Here is a 21879-nt window from a genome sequence, read left to right as displayed (position 1 = left end):
ACTCTAATCTGGGAGAACCGGGTTTGATTCCCCACGCCTCCACTTGCACCTGCTGATGTGACCTTGGGTCAGTCACAAGCTCTGGCACAGCTGTCCTTGAAAAAGAGCAGTTCCTGTCAAGAGCTCTCTCAGCCCCACCCACCTCACGGGGTGTCTGCTGTGGGGAGGGGAAGGGAAAGGAGTTTGTCAGCCGCTCTGAGACTCCAAGTGAAGGGCGGGGTATAAATCCAATCTCTTCTTCTTCTTCTTCTTCTTCTTCTTCTTCTAAATAATCTTTGTAGTTCTGCTGAGAATCACAAAGAGGCACTTGCAGTGAATGACGGATGAAAATTCTAGGCACCACAGTGGAATTTTCTAGGCGCCCTGCTGCCTGGGAGTTGTCAAGACCTGAGCTAAGAACGTTGCTCTTAACCATTTCACTGGTTCAGAAAGTTCCATCTGATACTCACTTCATTGACAACCCGTTGCTCTCATTATGCGTTAATGTACATACAAAGCTTGTCTCTAATGCTGTAACGCATCTACTTCTGCTTCATTATGCTATAAAGCCTTTGATCGTGTGGATCACAACAAACTATGGCAAGTCCTTAAAGAGATGGGGGTACCAGACCATCTCACATGTCTCTTGAGAAACCTGTATAAGGGTCAAGAAGCGACAGCTAGAACTGGATACAGAACAACTGATTGGTTTTGCATCGGAAAAGGAGTACAAGAAGGATGTCTGTTGTCACCTTTCTTATTTAATTTATATGCAGAGTACATCATGCGAAATGCCGGCCTGGATGAATCACAAGCTGGAATTAAGATTGCTGGGGAAACGATCAACAACCTCAGATATGCAGACGCGCAGTGTTCCCTCTAAGCTGAGTTAGTGTGAGCTAGCTCACAGTTTTTAAGCCTCCGGCTCACACATTTTTGTCTTCGCTCAGGAAGTATGGCTCCAGAGCAAACTAATGTATGGAGTAGCCAAATGGCTCGCTCACAACTTTAATGCCAGTAGCTCACAAAGTAGAATTTTTGCTCACAAGACTCCACAACTTAGAGGGAACACTGGCAGACGGTACCACTCTAATGGCAGAAAGTGAAGAGGACCTCAAGAGCCTCCTGCTGAGGGTCAAAGAGGAGAGTGCAAAAGTTGGCTTGAAACTCAACATCAAAAAAACTAAGATCATGGCATCCGGCCCCATCACTCCTTGGCAAATTGAAGGGGAAGTCGTGGAAGCAGTGAAAGACTTCACATTCCTGGTATCGAAGATCACTGCAGACGGTGACTGCAGCTATCAAATTAAAAGACGCCTGCTCCTTGGGAGGAAAGCGATGGCAAACCTAAACAGCATAATAACAAGGAGAGTGTTGGGTATTACAAGTTGAAAACACTCAGTATATCTGGGGTTAAATGTTTGTTTATGTTACTCAGAAGAGTAGCCATAATCTCTCTCTTCTAGTTTTGTCTTTGTAGAGTAAGGATGTAGTAGATTTTGCTCTGTTGTTATTTTCATCCCAGTTACCCTTCCCATGCTAGAATTTAGTAAAAACTTTATATTTTAATCACAGATGGATTCTGAGTCTGAATTATTTTACTTTGGCTCTGCTGGACTATCTGATCTCTGCTAAATACCATTTTTTTCAATATCTCACTATCACCCAACAGAGAGACCTCACCCTGCCAACAAAAGTCCGCATGGTCAAAGCAGTGGTATTCCCAGTAGTCATGTATGGCTGTGAGAGCTGGACCATAAGGAAGGCCGAGCGCCAAAGAATAGATTCTTTTGAATTATGGTGCTGGAGAAGACTCTTGAGAGTCCCTTGGACTGCAAGAAGATCAAATCAGTCAATCCTGAAGCAAATCATCCCTGACTGTTCCCTGGAAGGCCAGAGACTGAAGCTGAAGCTCAAATACTTTGGCCCCCAAATGAGAAGGAGAGAAGGAGAAACTGGAGAAGACCTTAATGCTGGGAAAGATTGATGGTCGAAGAAGAAGGGGAAGGCAAAGGATGAGATGGTTAGACAGTGTTAACGAACATGAAATTAAGCAAACTCCGGAGCACGACGGAAGACAGAAGGGCCTGACGTGATGTGGTCCGGGGGTAGCGAAGAGTCAGACTCGACTGTGCGACTGAACAACAACAACATCTATATATGTGTCTGCCCTGACCTGGAATGGTCCAAGGTAGCCTGATCTCATGAGATCTCAGAACCTAAGCTGGGTCAGCCCTACTTGGGACTTGGATGGGCAGCTACCAAGGGAGTCCAGGGTTGCTGTGCAGAGGCAGGCAATGGCAAACCACCTCTGGATGTCTCTTGCTTTGAAAACCCTGCAGGTTGCCGTAAGTCGGCTGCTACTTGTCGGCACCACTGAGTAAGTCTAGGGTTGCCGTGCAGAGGCAAGCAATGGCAAATTACCTCTGCATCTCTGTCTTGACCTGAATGGCCCAGGCTAGCCTGATCTCATCAGATCTCGGAAGCTAAGCAAGGTCGGCCCTGGTTAGTACTTGGATGGGAGACCAGCAAGGAAGTCCGGGGTTGCTATGCAGAGGCAGGCCATGGCAAACCACCTCTGAACGTCTCTTTCCTTGAAAGCCATACAGGGTTGCTGTAAATCGGCTGCGACTTGACAGCAAAAACTGTAAATTAACTTTGTATCTTTTACATACACACATACACATATTCTAATATATGTGTGTGTGTAAAATATACAATGGTAATTTACAGTAAACTAGAAGAAGAAGAAGAGATTGGATTTACACCCTGTCCTTCACTGCCCAAAGGAGTCTCGGAGTGGCTTACAATCTCCTTTCCCCTCTCCTCCCCACAACAGACACCCTGTGCGGTAGGTGGGGCTGAGAGAGCTCTTTTGAGAACTGCCCTTGAGAGAACAGCTCTGAAAGAACTTAGACTGACCCGAGGTCACACCAGCAGCTGCATGTGGAGGAGTGGAGAATCAAACCCGGTTCTCCCAGATTAGAGTCCACGCTCCAAACCACTATACCACTACACCAAACTAGCGAGATATCTGGGTGCAATCTATTGTAAAGCGTTGGTTGGGGTCGTAAAGAATGGGACAAAGGTTTAAAAAGAAATGCGGGGAAAAAATCAAAAGTCACCAGTATGGCAGCAGCCCACTGTTGTTTTCGGTGATGTCAATATGTACCAATGTCGGGGCATGCAATTTACGCCCTGCGGCTAATCTGAAAAGGCATAGAAGCTCCTCCATCAGTAAGTCTGCAAAACTGAGATCAAGATAAAGGAATGTATGAAGGAACGCTGATTAATTGGGCCTCCCGAAATTTCCTGGAAGCCTCACATTGTGGTGGAACTTAATCGCCGTGTCCTGATGAAACCTCGTCCAAAAAACGCGTGAGGCCGCGAAACGCTGCTTGGTGCACTTCAACCACTTGATGGCGCCCTTTGATTTAGTACGAAACCCGTCCGAGTTGTGGGGGGCGGGGGGGGGGAGTTAGCGCAGTGTAGCTATAGTATTTGTAATGGAATAACATGTAAGAACTAAAGACTGCAAGGTATCTGGTTAATGTAGAGATGAAATGAATGAAACAGCAAGGCTAAGCTTTCCTGACCCTTCATGAGAGAATAGATGAAAAAAAGAGAGGGAAGAATGAGCTATTGTGCCAAAGGGAGATGATGAAATTCAAGATCCACACACATAATCTCTGGCTCAGGCTCTGAAATGTTAATCCCTGGGTAGAATTATTTTGAGCTGCAGATTGCAATTTATCATCAAAATGGCACTGTGTCAAACAATGCTACTTGTATGTGTGATGTTCAGAACGATCCAATTTTAATATAAAATGGTTCACAGAGCACTGTTTAACATTTAAGTAGCAACTCGTTAAAAAAAAAGTTGGGATCTTTTCTCTCTCTCTCTCTCTCTGCTGTTTTCTGACCAGAGGTTTTATTTAAAACACGCAAATCTATTTTTCATAGACTTTCTCAGGCTCTTGCTAAGTACCGTATCTTATGTGGGATCTAGGTGGTTTTTTTTTTTTTAAGTATATGGATTGAGTTTCTTAATAACAACTCTAATAAAGTTAACCAGCCCCCAAGATCTTTAGCAGAAGCGGAGCTCTGCTACCAAAAGATTGGGTTCTGATGATTTTCTGATGTGTCAAAATGTCCAGAGCCGGTGTTTTCATCCTTTCCTTGCATATATGTTTATTATGTGAATGTGGGAAGTATTTTCTCCATCCAATTGCAAAGGGGTAAAATTCATATGCATTTACCAGTAGAGTTAGTAGCATGATGCTCTCTAAGGGTGCAGTAATCTAGTTCCCCCCCCACCCTTCTCTACACTAACTATGGCAATCACATGCATTGTCCAGCACAAAAGGCCATAAGCAGAAACAAAAGCCTTCGGCAGATGAGAACTACGTTCTTGTAATGGAGACGGTAAGTCTTCAAGATACCTTTGAAACAACTGTGTTGTGCATAAACCATTTTGGAAGTTCCCCAACCATTATGTCAATATTTGTCCAAATTCCTTAAGTTCTTTTTGAGAGTCTCCTATGGAGTCCCTTATCAGCATAATACTCTCTTAACTGCATATCCGGTTATTTGAATTTTGGGGCGGGATGTCTTGCATTTATTTTAAAAAACGAGATTACATTGTAACACGGTTACAAGAATTGTATGTGTGTACAAACGTGTGACTTTTCAGGTGTGCATTTTTTTAAAATCCACCTAAGCCCATTGACGTTGCCGACCGGAAATGAGCAGGAGCAATAAAACAGGTGCTAGAAATCCTGAACGTTCAACCGCTAATTTACTCCGTAACCCTCATCATATTGATTTACTCATAAATCCCCACTGAAACCAAAGAGGTTTACTTCGGGTTAAGTGTTACTGAAAATCACAGCCTTGAATGTGCAAGCAATTTAACTTTTTTTTTTGCATTGATGGAAAGTTTGTTTTCCCAGGGACAATTAAAATACAATGGAACTTGAGATGCCGGAGAAGATTGATGGGGAACAATACCGGCCAGATAACTCCCGCTTGTTGCTTAACAGGGAGGGGGTTTCCTATCAGCTCTTAAGTTCTGACAGGGCTAATTAGCACCTCTCCATTGTTTATCTAATCAGTGCTAAATAGCTGATGAATGCGGGTGATTGAGGAGGAGGGAAAAGGAAGTGGTGTAGGAGGAGATAGACCATTGTTACACAAACTGGGCCCAAGGGGGGGTGGATTCATGCCTAAAGTTTGGGTTTATTTTTTTTTAAATGGATGTCAAAGGATGAGATGGTTAGACAGTGTCAGCGATGCAACGAACATGAAATTGAGCCAACTTCGGAGGACGGCGGAAGACAGGAGAGCCTGGCGGGAGATTGTCCATGGGGTCGCGAAGAGTCGGACTCGACTGTGCGACTGAACAACAACAACCCGATTATTGGGATAGGCATATCACCAGTGAGGTGTTCATTGTCTCGTAGGATGTTTTTACTGTTTATTCCAGATTTACGTCGAAGTATTTTGCCCACCTAGCAGTTCGAAAGCAAGAAATTGCAAGTAGATAAATAGGTACTGCTTTGGTGGGGAGGCAACAGCTTCCCTTGTGCCTCGGCGTCTAGTCATGCCGGCCACATGACCACGGAAACGTCTTCAGACAGCGCTGGCTCTTCGGCTTGGAAACGGAGATGAGCACCACGCCCTAGAGTCGGATTTGACTGGCTTTTGAGCAAGGGAGACCTTTACCTTTACCTATTTTGTCAGGGCGTTTTACGAATGATTCTTCCGATGCCGTTATTGACAGTGTCTCCCTCAAAGAGGGGGTAGCCGTGTCGGTCTGAAGCCGCAGAACAAAGTTCTGAGACCTGTGGCACCTGGAAGGCCAACACAGTTTTATCCAAAGTGTAGGCTTTCGTGTCAGACTTCTGGGTGCTTTGCACACGAATGCTTACGCTTTGACTAAAACTGTGTTGGTCTTCAGGGTGCCACTGGACTCAAAACTTTGTTCCCTCAAAGAGGTATCTGACAAAGGAGAGCTTTGATTCTTGAAATCTCATAGCTCCCGAAAACCTTGGTCTCTAAGACGCTATTGGACTCAATTCTGACACTTCTGCCGCAGATCAGCACAGCTACCTTCGGAAACTTTCTTCAAAGATGCAGTGTTAAGATTGCCTTTCTCTGCTGCAACTCTGGCTGATTCTGCATTGGCTTTTCCCTCTGTCGTTTTACGAAACCCACCTTGGAACAGAAATTCCCCTCTGCATAGTATGCTGCTTTCGCTTCCTTTGATCATCGGGTTTTATGGTAGCCTCCGTACTGCATGCAGCTTTCGCTTCCTTTGATCATTGGATTTCATGGTAGCCTCCACACTGCATGCCGCTTTTGCTTCCTTTGCTCATCGGATTTCATGGTACCATCTGCATAGAGTTATGGCCTTTTATCTGGTCGTTCAGGGGGGACTTTGCAGTCAGTACGGCGTTGGCCTGGAGTATATGAATGTGGTTTTGAGCTGCACTTTTTCCTCCCAGTTGAGAAAATACAGAGCGAATGCTAGATGCAGAATCGCCCTCTGATTACTAGTGGCACGTTGTTGGGTGATAGTGAGATATTGAAAAAAATGGTATTTAGCAGAGATAAGATAGTCCAGTACTCCCGGAATAAAATAATTCAGACTCAGAGTCCATGTGTGATTAAAATATAAAGTTTTTACTAAATTCTAGCATGGGAAGGTGTTGGGTTTTAGGTATTCTTAAGTTTAAAGTTAATCAGCAGAGTATTAAAGAGCCAGAGTCCATGGTGTGTTTTAAAATATAAAAAATTTGCTACAACCTAGCATGGGAAAAGGTATACGGGATGAAAAATAACAAAGAGCTATATTTCTACATCCTCACAGCTAGACAGAACATGGCAGAAGAGTAACCTTACATGGCAGAAGTCTAATGGAGACATAGGTCTAAAGGAGGACGAGACTGGAACTTCTTCTTGCTCAGGACAAAAAGTCATAAAATGCTAATACTAGCCACTCTATTCTCCAATCAGAACAACAAACTAAATCTGAAGTTGGCGGGCTTTCCAACTCTCTAAACACATTGGTTACAAACAAACATGTGATTTAGTAAACAGTATTAACCCAGTAAACACTGAAATAGAAGTGTTCTAACTTGTAACATCCAACAGAAGGGTAACTGGGATGAAAATAACAACAGAGCAAAATCCGCTACATCCTTACTCTACAAAGACAAAACTAGAAGAGAGATTATGGCTACTCTTCTTCTTCTTCAGAACACCGAACAAAGACGGGAAGAGAAGCCATAAAATGGTAATACACCTTGACACTTTAGTCCCAATCAAATTCCTAGATCAGGGAGAAAATTCCCGGGTATTCTACAGCTAAAGAACAACCCCTGGGCAAAAATACAAATGAAACCTCCAGTGCAATCACATGTCCAGTAGTACTTCTCTCTGGTCAACTATACATTCTCCTGAGGTTGTATAACCTATATAGTAAAATCCTGAATCTACTATATAGGTACAACACTTTTTTGAGCAACACTGCTTTCAACTTAAGGAATATTTCATTGGGAACATTTGTCTATACAACCTCAGGAGAATGTATAGTTGACCAGAGAGAAGTACTACTGGACATGTGATTGCACTGGAGGTTTCATTTGTATTTTTGCCCAGTGGTTAAACTTTGGAACAATTGTTTTCTGGTCTTTATTTCATATTTTGTATATGTTTGATTGTATATATTTTTACATATTAGCCAATATGTTCTATTTGCATTAGACCTCTGAGGAAGGCCTGTGAAGGCCGAAACGCGTTAGGTCTATTTTATCAGCCTTTGTATTTTTATATTTGTATATGAGATATGAATGGGCCCTTATTTGTTATTTTAATTTGTGTTTAATAAATACATGTATATTTTTGTATGTTTCATAATTAGATTTTTAGAGTTGGCCCTCTTCTATTCTTGACTAACCTTTTTAGGTTCTGAATTCTAGGTTTTAGGTTCAGTTTTTTTCCCTTTTCCCTTTTTTGTTCTTACTTAGAATTATGTTCACCACTGTGAAAACTTAGGCCATCTGTTAGAATTGGTTTCTCACGTTGAACACAACTGCATAAACTTGGTAATACTGGTTGGACCTCAGTTAATGTTGCAACTTATTAAGCATTATTGTTACTTCTTTATTATTATTAATAATATCCTTTATTTAATTCATTTATGCCTATCTCACAAGTGGGCTCAGGGCGGCTTACAACATAAAAATCCATTAAACAATAAAACCAACAAAATAGTAGATGACATGATGTTGTTGTTCTTCAGTCGCACAGTCGACTCCGACTCTTCGCGATCCCATGGACCACATCACGCCAGGCCCTCCTGTCTTCCGTCGTGCTCCGCGTTCGTTGGCATCTATGACACTGTCCAACCACCTCATCCTTTGCTATCCCCTTCTTCTGTTGCCTTCAGTCTTTCCCAGCATCGGGGTCTTCTCCAGTGAGTGCCCCCTTCTCATTTGGTGGCCAAAGTACTTCAGCTTCAGCTTCAGTATCCGGCCTTCCAGGGAACAGTCAGCGTTGATTTCCTTCAGGATTGACTGATTTGATCTCCTTGCAGTCCAAGGGACTCTCAAGAGTCTTCTCCAGCACCATAATTAAAAAGAATCTATTCTTTGGCGCTCAGCTTTCCTTATGGTCCAGCTCTCACAGCCATACAGTACTACTGGGAATACCATTGCTTCGACCATTTGGACTTTTGTTGGCAGGGTGAGGTCTCTCCTTTTTGTTATGCTGTCTAGGTTTGCCATCGCTTTCCTCCCAAAGAGTAGGCGTCTCTTAATTTCATGGCTGCAGATGGCAAGATAAACAGTAACAAACCCTGTGCCTCATATCAGGTGAATTTTGTTGTTGTTCAGTCGCACAGTCGAGTCCGACTCTTTGCGACCCCATGGACCAGATCACGCCAGGCCTTCCTGTCTTCCGCCGTCCTCTGAAGTTTGCTCAATTTCATGTTCGTTGCATCTATGACACTGTCTAACCATCTCATCCTTTGCCGTCCTCGTCTTCTTTGACCTTCAATCTTTCCCAGCATCAGGGTCTTCTCCAGTGAGTGCTCCCTTCTCATTTGGTGGCCAAAGTACTTGAGCTTCAGTTTCATTACCTGGCCTTCCAGGGAACAGTCAGGGTTGATTTCTTTTAGGATTGACTGATCTGATCTTCTTGCAGTCCAAGGGACTCTCTTCAAGAGTCTTCTCCAGCACCATAGTTCAAAAGAATCTATTCTTCGGCGCTCGGCCTTCCTTATAGTCCAACTCTCGCAGCCATACAGTACTACTGGGAATACCATTGCTTTGACCATGCGGACTTTTGTTGGCAGGGTGATGTCTCTACTTTTTATCATGCTGTTTAGGTTCGCCATCGCTTTCCTCCCAAGGAGCAGGCGTCTCTTAATTTCATGGCTGCTGTCGCAGTCTCCGGTGATCGGATCCCAGGAACGTGAAGTCTGTCACTACTTCCACGACTTCCCCTTCTATTTGCCAAGGAGTGATGGGGCCGGATGGCATGATCTTAGTTTTTTTCATGTTGAGCTTCAAGCCCACTTTTGCGCTCTGCTCTTTTACTCTGAGCAAGAGGCTCTTAAGGTCCTCTTCACTTTCTGCCATTACAGGTGAATTTAGGTACCCCAAAAAACCTCCAGTATTATTTAAAACATCAAGGCACCGGGAAGAGGCCATAAATGAGAGGCCAGAATAGTTGAATGTCCGCTGCTTCAACCAAAAGCCTGGCGGAACTGCTCAACTTTACAGGCCCTGTGGAAGTGTAATCAGTCTTGCAGGGCCCTGATCTCGGGTGGGAGCACGTTCCACCAGGTTGGGGCAAGGGGCAAAAAAGCCCATGCCCTGGTTGAGGCTAAGCGGACGTCCCTCAGGTTGGGGAATCACCAGGAGGTGTTGATCAGAAGAGCGTAAAGCTCTCTGGGGCTCACGTGGGGAGAGGCAGTCTCCGGGCATCGCACTGATGGCTTTGCGCTTCCTCAGAGCCGTGATTCAGAGACGTCTTTGAGGTCCGGGATTTTCTGAGCAAGAGGACCTTTGCACCGAAAGGCTAGCTCCGGGCGATTCCGAATCGCATCTCCGGGCAAGTGCAAAGTGTGACCGCACGGACGGGGACCGATCAGAGAACTGTTCCGGGCACGCACCCTGTTTTCTGTGTGTGTCGTTTTAAGGAACGCCAGCCGTGGCAACTAATTAAAGTGCCGCGGATGCCGCTGCCGCCCAAGTCCCTTTGAGGACAAGACCATGAATTTCCAGTTACATGAGCCAGGTAATGACAAAGACTGGTTGCCCCTGAGAACAGCTAATTACATTCCGAGTAACCAGCTCTGCCTTTCACTTTCCCCGCCTCTGTGGCCTGAAAGCCTCACGTTTTCCTTCTTGTGCCGTAGACTTGTCTTTGCTTGCCTTCTTGGTGGCAGGGTGGACCAAGGGGAAAGAATTCCCCGCTTAATAAGCTTTGGGGCAGTAATCCAAGTCAGATGTGAGTCAGCCCCCCCCCCCCCCCCCATTCCTACTATAGTTTTGCTAGGTCACCGCTCTCATTACTCTAAGCTAGATGTGCTTACAACTCAGATTCCTGATCTTTGGTTAATTTCTTTCTGCTTTGGATCTTACTTGTTCCTCCATTCCAGTTTTCGGCAGTTTGTGGTGCTTTAATTAACCCATTTAATTTTATTATGTTGTTCACTTTATGGAAAGGTCTTCCTTAGCGAGGGTGTTAAGAGAGGGACTGTAATTAAGACAGAAGAGGAGGAGGAGGAGGAGGAGGAGGAGGAGGAGGAGGAGATTGGATTCATACCCTCACCCTTCACTACCCAAAGGACTCTCAGAGCGGCTTACAAACTCCTTTCCCTTCCCCTCCCCCACAGCAGACACCCAATGCTCCCTTTAAGCTGAGTTAGTGTGAGCTAGCTCACAGTTTTTTAGCCTCCGGCTCACACATTTTTTGTCGTGACTCAGGAGGGATGGCTCCCGAGCAAACTAATTTACGCAGTTGCCAAATTGCACGCTCACAAGTTTAATGCCAGGAGCTCACAGAGTAGAATTTTTGCTCACAAGACTCCACAGCTTAGAGGGAGCATTACTCGTGAGGTAGGTGGTCGCGAAGAGTCGGACTCGACTGTGCGACTGAACAACAACAAAAGGTGGGGCTGAGGGAGCTCTGACAGAAACTGCTCTTTTTCAAGAACAGCTCTTATCAGAACTATGGCTTGCCCAAGGTCATCCAGCCAGGTGCAAGTGGAGGAGTGGGGAATCAAACCCGGTTCTCCCAGATTAGAGTCCGCGCACTTAACCACTACACTAATTTTAATTATTTTATTAGATTTGTATCCCGCCCTCCCCGCATACCAGGCTCAGAGCGGGTTCCATCAATTTCCAGCTTTTCATGCGGCTAGCATCGTTCCTTGTTTATCGGAGGGCGCTATGGCGAATATTTGAATTTCACTGAACGTAACCGTTTGCATATCAGTGCTGACAACCGCAGACAAACTTTGTCTGCAAACGCGCAGACGCGTCGGTGAATGTTTACGGTTGCCTAACCGTGATTGCCGACATCCAGATTCAAATGCGGACCCCCAGATTAATTTTGCGGATGCCAAAAATATGTTTCCATATCTTTGCTTTTCAAACCCAGTGCAGTTAAATGCTGACAATCTGCATACAATCTGCTGACAGTCTGCACACAGGGAAAACCTAACCGGCAACTTTGGCGCGCGCTAAACATCGGGAAATGCATACTCTCCCGGATAATGCTGCGTTGAAAGGCAACTTTTTTTTTAACTTTGCCTTTCTAGTGTGCTTACTTATACAGGGTCATTGGGCATTCTTAACCCCCCTTCCCTCCCATACCAGTGAAATCCTATGTAAGTAGCATTTCCATTTCCGAAAGCTCTGCTTTGGATGCCTACCAAAGGTATGAATCAAATCTCCCGACGCTAGCCTTGGAGAATTAATTTTATGACCAGCGTGTGTGATTGTACCTGAGTAATTAGATGAGCTGTCAGGTGAAAAGGTTGGCTCTAGCTTCGGTGTTCCTTGGCCTAGTAATTTATGAAGTGTTTCATAACATTTTTTTGCTCACCATCTTTTCCACCTCTCCTTTCTTCTATTTCTTTCACACCTCTTAAGAAGAATTGCCTTCGGCAAGGGTAGCCTGCGTGCCAGTTCCTTCAGTCTCTTCTCTTCTGCCTTCCATAGAGAAGTTTCTCCAGCCCTTTAGCTTCCACAAGGAGAAACCTTTCCGTCTTCTCACTAGCCCCCTTTCTCTAGGTTGTGATTGGGTCAGTATCTGCAGGAGGTTGAATTGGAATTTGTGTATTCCCTAGGATCAACCCGTCTCTGGCCCCAGCTCCTGCCAACCTAGCAGTTCGAAAGCAAGAAATTGCAACTAAATAGATAGGTACTGCTTCGTTGGGAAGGTGACAGCGTTCCGTGCACCTCGGCGTTTAGTCATGCCGGCCACATGACCACGGAAACGTCTTCGGACAGCGCTGGCTCTTCGTCTTGGAAATGTAGATGAGCACCGCCCCCTAGAGTCGGATTCAAATGCTTTCGAGCAAGGGAAACCTTTACCTTTCTCTTAGGATCAACTATATATATATTTTTTTAAGTTATGCTTAATCGATGCCTGGGCTGGCTATTGAGCCAGCCTGATGTTGTGGTCAGGTCAGAGTGTTGGACTGGGTTCTGAGAGACCCAGGTTCAGATCCTCACCCGGCCATGGAATTTTGCTGGGTGACCTTGGGCCAGTCAGTCATAGACTCTCAGCCTTACCTACCTCACAGGGTTGTTGTGAGGGTAAAATGCTGGGAATGTTGTAAGCGACTTTGGGTCCCCGTTGGGGTAGAAAGGTAGGGTGAAAATTAAGTAAAACTAGCTACAGCACCCTCTGCTTATGCGAATGAGCTGTTACCGTCCATTTCAGTGTATCTGAGGAAGTGTGCCTGCATACTTTGAATAAACCTTTGTTGGTTTTAAAGGTGCCGCCGGACTCAAAACTTTGTTCCCCTGCTTCAGACCAGCACAGCTGGCCACCAGTGCTCCCTCTAAGCTGTGGAGTCTTGTGAGCAAAAATTCTACTCTGTGAGCTCCTGGCATTAAAGTTGCGAGCGAGCGATTTGGCTGCTGCATAAATTAGGAAATTTATGCAGCAGCCAAATCGCTTGCGCACAGCTTTAAATCCTTCCTGAGCTAAGACAAAAATGAGTGAGCCGGAGGCTAAAAAAACCTGTGAGCTAGCTCACACTAACTCAGCTTAGAGGGAACAGTGCGGTGCCCACCTTGATCTAGATACAGCATTGGCAGAGCGTCAGGTGTGCACGTAGAGAATAACTCGGCTATTGTTTCCCCTGTTTTGTTTCTTATGCACGGCTGAGTCACTGATTTCTAAAGTCACAAGCTGTTTAGGTAAAGGCAATTAGGTTGTCTCCTCGCAGATACCCGTCTGGGTTGGCTGAGCAACAAAAACCTTCATCCCTCCATCACAGATTACTTGCTTCCCACTCCTGCCGAAGGGGCAGGCTGTGTGGGCTCCCTTGCCCCGGAACAAATGCAAGACCGACAGGTTTGAGAGATCCTTGGCAGGCTACGGAGACGTGAAGTTGCCTGGGCAAGCCTTTGTTTTGTTTGTTTTCAAGGCGTGACTCTGGCACGTCCGTAAGGCTTGATCGATGTCTCCTGACGGAGCCCGTAGGACACCTGAACCACAGGTGGTCTCTGTCTGCTCTCCCACCAGCTCCTCTCTTCTCCTTCTGTGCTGGAAAGGTGGGAGGGCTCTTCTTACACATCCTAGTTCACCCAGTGGTGGACAGTGTTCCCTCTAAGCTGAGTTGGTGTGAGCTAGCTCACAGTTTTCTAGCCTCCGGCTCGCGCACTTTTGTCTTCGCTCAGGAAGGGCGGCTCCAGAGCAAACTAATCGATGCAGTAGCCAAATCACCTGCTCACAACTTTAATGCCAGTAGCACACAAAGTAGAATTTTTGCTCACAGGGCTCCATAGCTTAGAGGGAGTATTGGTGGTGGACCTACGTTTTTGGGACCCTGAAGCTTGAACTGTTACGGGGGGCCCCTTTTCAACCAGCAACAGTAGGGCAGTATCCAACAAGGATATGGAACGGGTATTAGAGCATATTCTAAGGCCAATATTAAGCACTTCAACCCATTGGCTGATGATTCTGTCACTAAAATAGCCTTATTTTAATAACAAACACTTAGAAAGGACTCCATCGATTTTGTTGAAAAATTCACTCATTTTTTTAAAAAGTTGCTTCAGGGCCCCTCCAGGATTAGAGAGCCAGTTTGGTGTAGTGGTTAAGTGCGCGGACTCTAATCTGGGAGAACCTGGTTTGATTCCCCACTCCTCCACTTGCACCTGCTGATGTGACCTTGGGTCAGTCACAAGCTCTGGCAGAGCTGTTCTTGAAAAAGAGTTCTCTCAGCCCCACCCACCTCACAGGGTCTCTGTTGTGGGGAGGGGAAGGGAAAGGAGATCGTAAGCCGCTCTGAGACTCCAAGTGAAGGGCGGGGTATAAATCCCATCTCTTCTCTCTCTTCTTCTCTTCTTCCACTATCCTACTGGTGTAAGTTTCCCCCCAAAATCCCCTGTTAACCAATCACAGGGTCCACAGGGTGAATGTAGGCCCTGTTCCTGATGCTACTTTAGTACAGGCTTCCCTGGAGCCACTAGGCCTCCCTACAGCCTGTAGGCCGCACTGCTATAGAATCATGATTAGGGGTGCACATCCCCGTTTATGTTTTGGACCGCTAGTATGACCACTGCAGTGTTCCCTCTAAGCTGAGTTAGTGTGAGCTAGCTCACAGTTTTTTAGCCTCCGGCTCACGCACTTTTGTCTTCGCTCAGGAAGGAGGGCTCCAGAGCAAAGTAATTTATGCAGTAGCCAAATCACTGGCTCACAACTTTAATGCCAGTAGCTCACAAAGTAGAATTTTTGCTCACAAGACTCCACAGCTTAGAGGGAGCATTGATAACCAGGCTTGGGTTTAAGCAAAGATCTCTCCGTGCAGTGAAACATCTAGTCCACTATGGCAAAAAGGGGGGGGGGGCGGTTGCCTCGGTAATTATGACAAGTCAGCCATTTCGGGTGGGCTGCGTTACGTGGCGATGCTATTGCATTTGTTACGTGATCTCTGATAGGCTAGAATTGCACATTGGAGAAGCAAAATCCTAAACATGGCACCGAATGGCATACTGTGACTGCTAAAAGAGCGAAAGGAACCTGCAAAAGCCTGCTAAGGTAAGGCAGGGTTATCTCACGGCTTGTCACCCCCTTGAAATCTTATTTTCTCATCACAGAAATATTGGGTCTGAAAACTTGCCACATCAGAGCTGTTTATCTTTACATGTTGTTTACTGAAGAGCTCTGTTTAATTGCAAAGGTATGTTTCCAAACTGAGATTTGTCAAATACAAGAATGTTGTTCCCCTCCTTCAGAATGTTTATTGATTTGCTGACAGATCCCAGCGCTCCATGTGCTCTCGCTTCTCATGCAACCAGAAGCAGAATGGTTGAATAACAGAGTGAAGGGCAAAAAGGATGCCAGGTGCACACAAATTATTATGCAATCGTATGGGACACTTGAACTGAGAGGAAAAGTAGTCGCAAGCATGTTGGTGGAAAATGTCATCAAGTCGTAGCCGACGTATGGTCACCCTGTAGGGTTTTCAAGGCAAGAGACATTCAGAGGAGATTTGCCATTTCCTGCCTCTGCGTAGCAACTTTGGGCTTCCTTGGTGGTCTCTCGAAGATGCCAGCCTAAATCTGGTGGCTCTGCACATGAGATAGTCCCCTAGTGTGGCACACAGCACCCCAGAGAGATGTTTAACAGGGTTTGGGTAGGGGCCGTGGCTCAGTGGTAGAGCCTCTGCTTGACGTGCGTCCCAGGTTCAGTCCCCGGCGTGTGCAGTTGAAAGGATATTGTAGTAGGTGATGTGAAAGACCTCTGCCTGAGACCCAGGAGAGCTGCGACCAGTTTGAGTAGGCAAGACTGACCGTGATGGACCAGTGGTCCATCAGCTTAATGTGTTCAGGTGTGTCCATGTGTCTGCTGCTGCATCAGGATAATCGGTGTAGGAAAAGATGAACAACACAGGCGGCAACCACGTGTGGGAAACTGCGTGCCATTTCTTACGATGCCTCTTCCATTGTTTGTTCAGGATTCCATTTTCTTTTTCATGAAACGTTACCAACAGGAGTTTCCTGTTGTGTTCAGGAAGTCAACAGAAATTACAAGCGTACCAATTAACGAATGTAAAGATTGTAGGACGGTTGCTTTGAAGAAGATAATTGACGGTTCGTATAAACAACATTATTAGAGCTTGTGGTGGGGGAGAGCTAGTGCCCAAGGCTAGTTAGTTTTCTGTTTGTACTGTGGACAAACAGTTAAGTAAACAAGAGTAGAGTACTTCTTTTTATAAACATTGTCATTTGGAGTTTTGGTTTCCTCCAGCTGTCTGAGCAAGATGTTTTGGTAGCATAAATAGTAAAGGTAAAGGTTTCCCTTGCTCGAAAGCCAGTCGAATCCAACTCTAGGGGGCGGTGCTCATCTCCGTTTCCAAGCCAACGAGCCAGCGCTGTCCAAAGACATTTCCGTGGTCATGTGGCCGACATGACTAGATGCCGAGGCGCGCGGAATGCTGTTACCTTCCCACTGAATCGGTTCCTATTTATCGACTTGCAGTTTCTTGCTTTCGAACTGCTAGGTTGGCAGGAGCCGGGGCCAGAGACGGGAGCTCACTCCGTCACGCGACACTCGGGTCTCGAACTGCTGAGCTACTGACCTTCCGGTCTGCAGCTCAGCGCCTTAACCTCTGAGCCAATCATTTTCAGTCCTGGTAGCATTTTGCCCGTAATAAGGATGTCACGCACAGGATCAAACCATTGACTGAGCAGCACTCCTTTCCAGTGGGCAAAAAGGGCAGCTGCCTGGGATCTATTGCCATCTGGGAGCCACTGCCAGGTACTTCGCCATGTGGAGGCAGTGGAGGGCAAAGCCCCCTCTAAAAAAGTTAGAATGCCCCCTCTACAGATCAACGCTTTGCCCTGCAGGGACATAAGGTCAGCGGTGTGGATATCAGACGGATGCTGCTTCAGCTGTGGTTGGCCAGCTGGGAACAGCAATGCAAGAAACTACTATTCTTTAATCATGGTGTCATGGTGTAATCCCTCTATGTTAAGGGCCATGTTTGGTGTAGTGGTTAAGCGTGTGGCCTCTAATATGGGAGAACTGGGTTTGATTCCCCACTCCTCTACTTGCACCTGCTGATGTGACCTTGGGTCAGTCACAAGCTCTGGCACAGCTGTCCTTGAAAAAGAGCAGTTTTTGTCAGAGTTCTCTCAGCCCCACCCACCTCACAGGGTGTCTGTTGTGGGGAGGGGAAGGGGAAGGAGTTTGTAAGCCGCTCTGAGACTCCAAGTGAAGGGCGGGGTATAAATCCAATCTCTTCTCTCTCTTCTTCTCTAAAAAGGGGAGAAAAAATAAGTATAGTATATTACGGGGGTCCCCAACGTGATACCTAAGGGCACTGAAGTGGCCACCGAAACTTTCTTGGCACACACCAAGATAGCACCTTTTCCCAGTAGGGTTTCCAATGGGGCATTGGCAGGGCTCTTTTTGTAGAAAAAGTCCAGCAGGAACTCATTAGCATAATAGGCCACACCCAGCAGCAGAAACTCATTAGCATATTAGGCCACACCCCTGACAGCACAGCTCATTGGCATATTAGGCCACACCCCCATGTCACCAGAAGTGTGGTCATCCAGCCACGCCCACCTTTTGCTTCTTATTCGGTTTATCTTGTTTGTTGTCAAAACCCAGGGCTTTTTTTGTAGCAGGAACTCCTTTGCATGTTAGGCCACACACCCCTAATGTAGCCAATCCTAATGAGTTTCTGCTGTTGGGTGTGGCCTATTATGCTAATGAGTCCCTGCTGGGCGTGGCCAACTCGGGAGCCAGCCGGAACTCCGTTCCTGTGCGTTCCTGCCCAAAAATAGCCCTGCCGCATTGGAGGTTTTATTAGCTGTGCAGATTTTTAGAAACGTTGTTTTCACAGCAGCTGTCACCAGGGCACAAGGATCTTCGCTGTGTGACCGAAGGGAAGCTGTGGCAGCCACTTTGTGGCTGAGCCCACCACACTATATCAAAATCCCAGATGTGCTCGCAGGCTCCAAAATGTCGGGGACCCCTGGGGTATCAGGTTCCCATACTTAGAAACCAGAATCTCTGGTTCAAGAAAGTATTAGGATAAGGACATATATCCTTTGTTGAACCCAATGAGTTGGATCCTGCCTTGCGATAGCAGAGAAGTTTCACTTAACTCGTTTCCATTGTGTTGGGTGTTACAAGTCAAAACACTTCAGTATTTACAGGGTTAATGATGTTTGTTAAGTCACATGTTTGTTTGTAACCAATCTGTTTAGACAATAGGATGCCCGGGAACTTTGGAGCTAACTTGCTAGTCTGATTGGAAACCAAGGTGTCAAGTATTTAGCATATTGGCTCTTCTTCCTGTCTTTGTTCTGACTGAGAAGTAGACGCCATTCTCTTCCCGTTTTACCTTTTAGCTGTAAGGATGTAGCCATATTAGCTCTTTGTTATTTTCACATCCTGTGTACCTTTTTCCCATGTTAGGTTTATAGTAAACGTTTATATTTTAATACACACCATGGACTCAGTCTCTTAATACTCTGCTGACTTACTTAAAAGAATCCCAACACATTGGCACAAAACACTACGCAAAAGCTACTGTGAGATCGAACAGTGATTTTGTTTTCATTTCCCACTGGTGTTTCTGGGAACCAGAACCAGAAGGCAAAAAGCCTTTTAATGCAGTCATTGCAGTCCAAACTGGAAGCGCAGTATGATTTGGATGCAGAAGATTTTTATTGGCGAGGGAGGCATCTTGTACGGGCAGAAACGCAAGACGTGGTCTTAGCCCAAGGGCTGCTTGCAAAGTCCGTCTTGTGTTTCTGCCTGCTCAGGGGCTCTTACGCAAGGGAAATGTTCTCTAGCGTTGCACTCAACTGACCAATGCCTACTGGTTGTCCCCGGCCCCAAGGATATCCGGCTAGCCTCAACCAGGGCCAGGGCTTTCTCGGACCCGGCCCCAATCTGGTGGAACGAGCTCCCACTTGAGATGAGGGCCCTGTGGGCAATGCTCCCTCTAAGCCAGTGGTGGCGAACCTATGGCACGGGTGCCAGAGGTGGCACTCAGAGCCCTTTCTGTGGGCACACGTGCCATCGCCCCAAGCCAGGCGCAGACCATCATTTAAGTGTCAAATTCTCTGCCAAATAATTTTAAGTAAATGAAAGCATTTGGGATTGCTTTCCTTACTTTGTTTGGATCATCTTAAGTTAATGTATGGGTTGTTTTTTCTAAAGTAAAACCTCAGTATTCAGGTTAAATTGCCGTGTTGGTGGCATTAAAGTTGTGAGCAAGCGATTTGGCTACTGCATAAAATAGTTTGCTCTGGAGCCATCCCGTCCTGAGCGAAGACAAAAATGTGTGAGCTGGAGGCTAAAAAACTGTGAGCTAGCTCACACTAACTTGGCTTAGAGGGAACACTGCCTGCGTGGTTTATTACAATTCCACAGGGCCAGTAAAACGGAGCTGTTCCCACCGGGCTTTCGGCTGGGGCGGCGGACATCCAAAATCCATCTCTGGCCTCCCCTCCTGAAATCACTGACTTTCTGGTCAGCCTAAACTGAGCATAGCAAACGAGGCTTTGCTGTGATTGCTTTTTTATTATTGTTTTTTTTTAAAACTATCTAACTTATATGTTACTGTTGTCACGAATCTGTGTGACCTGATCAGTGTTCCCTCTAAGCTGAGTTAGTGTGAGCTAGCTCACAGATTTTTAGTCTCCGGCTCACACATTTTTGTCTTCGCTCAGGAAGGATGGCTTCAAAGCAAAGTAATTTATACAGCAGCCAAATCATTTGCTCACAACTTTAATGCCAGCAGCTCACAAAGTAGAATTTTTGCTCACAAGACTCCACAACTTAGAGGGAGCATTGGATCTGATAACTCGCCCTGAGCTCATTCGTGGGGAGGGTAGGATAGAAACAGAAATAAATAAATAAACCAACATGTATTCCTGAAGATGTGGCACTCTTTATCAGGAGAATGTCACATTTTGCCGATATCCTGAAGCCCAAAAAGTGAACTTTTATTTCTTTTAGGTTGCAGTTTTTCGAAAAAAATCCACAGATTTCTGTCTTGTTACTGGGGAGGAGAGGGCCAACTTCCACGGTCTCTCTCTCTCTGTGTGTAATACATGTCTTTGTGCATGTGTGCAAGCAATCTGCGGAATCTAGTACTGGCTAAGGTGGATGTGGGTGCTAACTATGTAGACAAAAGACTGCAGTTTTATTCGGTGACATGCATAATCGATGACGGTTAAGAAGTACTAATTGAATGAGCGTTCGTATATCTAGATATGCTTGGATCTTAATCCTGTGGAGCTTCTTCATTCTGTAGTCAGTTATTCCTCCTCTGGTGATAACTGCATTATGTATCCAATTCAGATTTCATACTCGGTGCTTGCTGTGCGCCGTACAAAGTTTCAAAAGCCATGAGAGGGGTTATCAAGATACCAGGGGGAAAGGCTTTACCTCCCTTGTGCTCTGGAAATATTGCATAACCCCTTGGCAGGAGGTACTACAGAACTGGAACCAGTGTTTTTCAACACAGTCGTCTCATTCTCGTTCACAATCTGGGGGACTTTTTGCATTCAGATGTCTTCGCCGGCTTATTAGAAACTCTCTTTGATGGATTGCAAACTCCAATGGATACGGAGCATTGCTAAAATGCACCAATTGCAGAACTAGATACTGGTCGGGGCAAGATACGAAGATACTGACACCTTTTTCAGATTGTAGAAGTTCTTAGAGGTAAATCCGTATCTCTTATCAAGGCAGTGTGTTACGAAAGGGCTTACAACATCCACCTGGGAAGCTACAATGAAAACGCTGAAGGCTGTATAGGAGGAACGTTTCAACACTTCTCACCCACAGTAGAGAATGCGGATTACAATTGCTCATACCTACTATTTTCTTCGTTTTTTAATTATTAATACCAGATAAATACACAAAGGTAGTTTACATAGTCACTACAAATTACGCTTACAATATAAGCCGTGCCACGCTAAGCCAGCAGAGAGGAGGTATGTTCAAAAAGACCCAGCTCCGAGGAACTAAGATTGTAGCAGCTGCGTCGGAGACTACAGCAACGCTGTCTACATCCACCATTCACCAACCAGCATGCCTGCTATGGAAGCAGCCAGCCACTGTGTGGCACTGCCAATGTGCCTAAGAACATAAGAGAAGCCAATGTTGGATTAGGCCAATGGCCCATCTAGTCCAACACTCTGTCACACAGCGGCCAAAAATACCTCCCTAACATCACTCTTGAGAGTCCCTTGGACTGCAAGAAGATCGAATCAGTCAATCCTAAAAGAAATCAACCCTGACTGTTCCCTGGAAGGCCAGATCCTGAAGCTGAAGCTCAAATACTTTGGCCACCCAATGAGAAGGGAGCACTCCCTGAAGAAGACCCTGATGCTGGGAAAGACTGAAGGTCAAAGAAGAAGGGGACGGCAAAGGATGAGTTGGTTAGACAGTGGTCTATGGGGTCGCAAAGACTCGGACTCGGCTGTGTGAGTGAACAACAACAACATCACCTTGCCCCCACCCACAGAGAGAGCACAGGAAAGGAAGGAATAGAGGAAACACAGCATCCTCCGCTCTAGATAGGACTACGGCACGTTCAGCCGGAGCCCTGCAACAACCACACTCCTGAGATCTTTCAAGATGAATCCTCAAATCTCTTATTATAAACATGCACCC

General features: G+C 45.9%; 1 protein-coding gene across 3 annotated transcripts in view; it reads left to right on the top strand.

Annotated features, from left to right (window-relative positions):
- The window catches only part of EHBP1 (EH domain binding protein 1), a 421934-nt gene that overhangs the window by 129256 nt on the left and 270799 nt on the right, over window positions 1–21879 (top strand). The window lies entirely within an intron of this gene.

Source organism: Gekko japonicus, unplaced genomic scaffold (assembly GCF_001447785.1).
Source record: "Gekko japonicus isolate JY-2015 unplaced genomic scaffold, Gekko_japonicus_V1.1 scaffold1417, whole genome shotgun sequence".
NCBI classification, from domain to species: domain Eukaryota; kingdom Metazoa; phylum Chordata; class Lepidosauria; order Squamata; family Gekkonidae; genus Gekko; species Gekko japonicus.
Note: the sequence above shows the minus strand (reverse complement) of the source record. Positions and strands in the feature narration are given on the sequence as shown.